We start from the raw sequence: 6369 nt of genomic DNA on the forward strand, positions 1-6369 counted from the left end.
CTGTTTGGAGATATTTTATACCGTCGGAAACCTCTCGACTAGACGGATCCCTTGAAATTCTCAAAACATGAATTCCAATACTTTGATTTTTGGAGAATTTAATTAATCAAATTAAATTGCAATTGTTACCAAACTTTCAAAATAACAAACGGAATAAATCCGAAATAGATCTAAACTTTAAAGTGAATAAATAAATTCACAAATTATTCAAAAAATCTAAAGGTCCAATTCTTTCATCCATGCTTAGGTAATCATGTTCAAACATTTAGTAGTCCAATTTGTTAGTTCTAATTTGTTTTGTTCATATATACCTTCCTTTCCACTACAAGAATTTTCACTTTTGGCGACTAAATATTTAGTTGCCAAAAGTCAATTTTTAGTCGCCGAAGGGCTTTAGCGACTAAATTTTTTGGTCGCAAAATTAGTAGCCAAAGAGTAGTTAGGAAAGCTAATTGGCGACGAAAATTATTTTAGTCACCAAATGTATTCATTTACTGATTAAATATTTAGTCGCCAAAAGATTGGACATTAAATTAAATTAGACCCTTTTCGGCGACCAAACTTTTAGTCGCCTAAAGTCTCAACTTTTTAGCTACTAAAATTTTAGTCGACAAAGAGTTCTTTTTTAGCTACTAAAAATTTAGTCGCCGAAAGTCCCCATCTTTGACTATTAAATGTTTAGTCGGCAAAGAGTTCCTTTTTTGGCTACTAAATATTTGGTCGCCTAAAGTTCTACATTTTTGGCTACTAAAATTTTAGTCGGCAAAGGTGTGTTTATAATTTCATTTTTTGTTTTTAGCTACGAAATATTTTAGTCGCCAAATGTTTGATTTTCTTTTGGCTACTAAAGTTTCAGTCGCCAAATGTCTAATTTTTTTTTTTAAAAAAAATTTGGCTACAAAACTTTTAGTCGCTAAATGTCTTTTTTTTTTTTGGCTACAAAACTTTTAGTCACCAAATGTCTTCTTTTTTTTGCTACAAAACCTTTAGTCTCCAAATGTCTTTTCCCAATTTCTTTTTAGCTACTAATTCTTTAGTCGCCAAAAACATGATATTATGTTTTATCGCGAAATTATAATTTCTTCACAACCTGTCTATATACAATGCAACCTGTAATACGTATAAAAACAAAATGATACATACTATCATTCATTCCACAATCTGCATCCATATACCAAAAATAAATAACATTAAATATCAAAGTCCATACAAATCAACTATTGTCCAAACTAAAATAATAATTCCATACAAAATATATCATACAAAGATCAAAGCCCTCTGTATACAAAAAAAATATATTTACTACCAAGCAAAATTACCATTTGGCATGGTACAAATTACCATCATAATCTGTACCACAACAAAAGGTGATATATGTACCACGACAAAAGTTTTCTATGGACCATGATAAGACATCCTATATGTACGCCGACAAATGATATATATGTACCATGACAGAAGGTGATCTATGTACCACGACAGTCATTATCTGTTGATTGCCAAAGTTTTCTGTATCAGTAATAATGAACTATACAAAAGCTGAGGATGACAAAAGTATTATATTAGTTCTACACAAAAGTGAAAATTCTTCTCCATACACCAATATGGATTATCCACAAGTCCACGCAACAAAGCCATCTACAAAGAAAAACAAAAAACGAAACATTAGAATTTGTGACAAAATATTAATTCAGTCAGCCATATGGAACATGTTCTAACATGCATTTAAGGTAAAACAATCGAGAAATGTCTTCTTGGAAATAAAAGAAAGTATATATATATATATATATATATGTATCATGCAATATTTATTCCAACCAACTGCACAAACAATGTAATATGTAATTTCTTCGTCCTATAAATATATAAAGGCAATTATTAGAATATGTAGATGTTATTTTAATAAAGTTGTTGCTTTTTTAACTAAGTGTTGCAAGTTCTTCGACTAAGTGTAAGGCATATTCTGGGGGTGTTATGAATTTTCGCCCTCCGGAAAGCCCTTTTTCAAGAAAGTTTAGGGCGTATTCGGCTCTAACTCCCAACCTACAGGTCCGAATTACGTTCCGTCAGATCTCACAAGTCCTATTTGTGAGAGTGAAGCTATCCGTGTGAGCCACACGGTTGTTCGGGGGCTGTTTTGAATTTTCACCCCCGAAACGCCATTTTTCGACTAAGTTTAGGACGTTTTCGGCTCTAACTCCCAACCTACAAGTCCGAATTACGTTCCGTCAGTTCTCACAAGCCCTATTTGTCATGACGAAGCTATCCATGCAAGCCACATGGTCATTCAGGGGCTGTTTTGAATTTTTGCCCCCGAAACACCCTTTTTCGACTAAGTTTAGGGCGTATTCGGCTTTAACTCCTAACCTATGGGTCCGAATTACGTTCTGTTAGTTCTCACAAGTCCTATTTTTCTTGGGGGAACTGTCCGTGTGAGCCACACGGTGGTTCGAGGGCTATTATGAATTTTTACCCCCGGAAAGTCCTTTTCCGACTAAGTTTAGGGCGTATTCGGCTCTAAATCCTAACCTACATGTCTAGATTATGTTTCGTCAGTTGGCACAAGTCCTATTTGTCATGGGGGAACTGTCCGTGTGAGCCACACGATGGTTTGGGGGCTGTTTTGAATTTTCGCCCCCGAAACGCCATTTTTCGAGTAAGTTTAGGGCGTATTCGGCTCTAAATCCCAACCTACGAGTCTGAATTACGTTCCGTCAGTTCTCACAAGTTCTATTTGTCATGGAGAAGCTATCCATGTAAGCCACATGGTCGTTCGGGGGCTGTTTTGAATTTTCGCCCCCAAAACGCCCTTTTTCAACTAAGTTTAGAGCATATTCGGCTCTAACTCCCAACCTATAGGTCCGAATTATGTTCCGTCAGTTCTCACAAGTCCTATTTGTCATGGGGGAACTGTCTGTGTGAGCCACACAGTGGTTCAGGGGCTATTATGAATTTTCGCCCCCGGAAAGTCCTTTTTTGACTAAGTTTAGAGTGTATTCGGCTCTAACTCCCAACCTACGAGTCTGAATTACGTTCCGTCAGTTCTCACAAGTCCTATTTGTCATGGCGAAGCTATCAATGTAAACTACACGGTTGTTCGGGGGTTGTTTTGAATTGTCGCCCCCAAAACGTCCTTTTTTGACTAAGTTTAGGGCATATTCGGCTCAAACTCCCAACCTACGGGTCCAAATTACGTTCCGTCAGCTCTCACAAGTCCTATTTGTCTTTGAGGAACTATCTGTGTGAGTCACATGGTGGTTCGGGGACTGTTATGAATTTTCGTCCCTGGAAAGTCAATTTTCAACTAAGTTTAGGGCGTATTCGGCTCTAACTCCCAACCTACGGGTCCGGATTACGTCCCGTCAGTTGTCATAAGTCCTATTTTTCATGGGGGAACTGTTCGTGTGAGCCACATGGTGGTTCGGGGGCTGTTTTGCATTTTCGCCCCCAAAACGCACTTTTTCGACTAAGTTTAGGGCGTATTCGACTCTAACTCCCAACCTATGGGTCCGAATTACGTTCCGTCAGTTCTCACAAGTCCTATTTGTCATGGAGAAGCTATTCGTGTGAGCCACACAGTAGTTCGGGGGCTGTTATGAATTTTCGCCCCCGAAACGCCCTTTTTCAACTAAGTTTAGAGCGTATTTGGCTCTAACTCCCAACCTACAGGTCCGAATTACGTTCTGTCAGTTCTCACAAGTCTTATTTGTCATGGGGGAACTGTTCGTGTGAGCCACACAGTGGTTCAGGGGCTATTATGAATTCTCGCCCCTAGAAAGGCTTTTTTCGACTAAGTTTAGGGCGTATTCGGCTCTAACTCCCAACCTACGGGTCCGAATTACGTTCCGTTAGTTCTCACAAGTCCTATTTGTCTTAGGGGAACTGTCCGTGTGAGCCACATGGTGGTTCGGTGGCCGTTATGAATTTTTGTCCCTGAAATGCCCTTTTTCGACTAAGTTTAGTGCGTTTTCGGCTCTAACTCCCTACCTACGGGTCCGAATTACATTCCGTCAGTTCTCACAAGTCCTATTTGTCATGGGAAAACTATCCGTGTGAGTCACACAATGGTTCGGGTGCTCTTATGAATTTTTGCCCCCGAAACGCTCTTTTTCGACTAAGTTTAGGGCGTATTCGGCTTTAACTCCTTACCTAAGGGTCCTAATTACATTCCGTCAATTGTCACATGTCCTATTTGTCATAGGAAAACTGTCTGTGTGAGTCACAAGGTGGTTCGGGGGGTGAAAAAAATTCTTTCAAAATCATTCAAACTGATGCTTCTAATATTGGTTATGGTGGTATCCTTCTTCAGAAACTCACATCTCAGTCATCTGAACAAAGTGTTCACTTCCATTCTTGTGTCTGGAATATAGCATAGAAAAATTATAGTACTATTACACAAGAAATTTTATCTGAGTTATTATTGAGTTATTCCTTCTGTTTAAACTTCCCATTTGTTGATTTGGTTAATTCCAGCTTCCTTATTCTTGATTAACTTATCTCTTGTTTTCTACTTTGTCAGTAGCCACCCACCTTTCGTCCCAATCTAGAGTAAGTCCTTAGGTTTTGGCAGTTGAAGGATATAGGGGTTCCCGAAAAGGGTATAAGTGAACACACCGTATGAGAAAACATGATAAGTTATAATTGAATTTTGGAAAATTGGATTTAATTTAATCACAATGAGTCGGTTATTTAGAAGTAATTCTTCAGGTAGCTCTAGATCTACAACTCTTACTCCTATACCTAGTACCGAATTAGTACTAAATGAAGAAGAACATGAATATCAAGATGTAAAAATTGATTTAGGATGGAATATCCCTGAAGTTAAAACTAAGGAAATATATAAAACTAGTTTTTTACAATCTATTTTTAATGTTGATCTACAAGTCAAAATAGTTGAACAAGTTTATGCTCTAAGTAGACCAAGAGAAACCTACCAATTATTATCTAAAGATGCAATCAAAAAACATCTCAAAACTGGTTATAATTTTATCCATTTAGGATTAATACAAGTAGGAATAAATCCGTTAACTCAAAAAGGTAAAAATACTTATGTTCTATTATATTTAAGAGATGTTCGATTTATTAATTACAATGCTAGTGTAATGGGTATGATGGAATCAGGCCTCCGCAAAGGACCTGTCCATTTTAATTGTTTTTCGGATTTTACTTTAAGCCTACGAGATCCTCACATATTAAAAGCTTTAACATTAAATATTCAACTATTTGGAGAATTTACTAATATGTTAGAAAGTGTTCACAACATTGCTTTAATTTATAGAATCTATTACAAGTGTATTAAAACTAATTTAAATGTCCAAGCTTTAACCAAAAGTCCAAAGGATAAAACTTTATTAATCCAAGGCAGTGCCACTGCAACTAATATTATTGTTCCAAAAATGATTCAATGGAAAGATATCAATCTTCCTGATGATTGGGTTACTATCAATGAAAATTATTCCAAAAATCAACAATCTTTTGATAGTCAAGATATTCAACATATTCAACAATTTAATGATGGTTTTGTTCATATTAGATTTAATAGAACTTACAGTCAATCTACTAGACATAGTACATCTAGTTTACCCACATAAACTGATGAAGATGAAATCTTCAATACCCCTTTATTCACCAGAAAAGACAGGAAACTTCACCTTAATGAATCCACCTCCCAATCTCACCATATCCATAGTAAAATGAAAGGAATAGATAATTCCTCTACTTCTCAAATTAGTAAACCAGTATACTCTGCTCATACTCATCTTCAAGAAGAAGATACTGTCTCCCAAGATTCATCTACTCAAACTGATTTCGAAGTTGTTCCTCCTGTTAATCCCCAATTATTAACTCTTAGTAAACCCTTTACTCCTTATTTAAATAAACGTCATACTGAATATAAATCTAAAACAAATAAGTCCAAACGTCATGATTATTATAAACAATATGATTCAAAGCAACAATCAAAAATTACTAAGAAATGGTATCAATTTATGCTTGAAATCAACACTGAAATTAATTTCTTTAATTATTTAGAAAATTATTACCAAAAAGTCAATGTAATTACAAAAACTAAATGGAAGACTTCTTCCAATACTATTGTTTCAGCTAGTCATCCTCCTTTAGAGAAAATTCTTATTGAACATAAAGGAACTATTGTCTCAGCTTCTCTATTCAAACTTCCTGGTGATGAATCATCCGAGGTTAAAAAGGTGATTGAACAAAATAACTATACAAATCAATGTTTAAAAACTATTGGAAAACAACTTGATAAGATTGAAACTTCTTTTGAAGAATATGCTACTAGTCATACTTCTGTTAGTAAACCTTTAGATAAACCTCTTATTAATCTTCCCAGTAATAGAAAACGATTAA

This window comes from Camellia sinensis, chromosome 4 (genome assembly GCF_055761805.1).
Source record: "Camellia sinensis isolate YWXY chromosome 4, ASM5576180v1, whole genome shotgun sequence".
Lineage (NCBI taxonomy): Eukaryota > Viridiplantae > Streptophyta > Magnoliopsida > Ericales > Theaceae > Camellia > Camellia sinensis.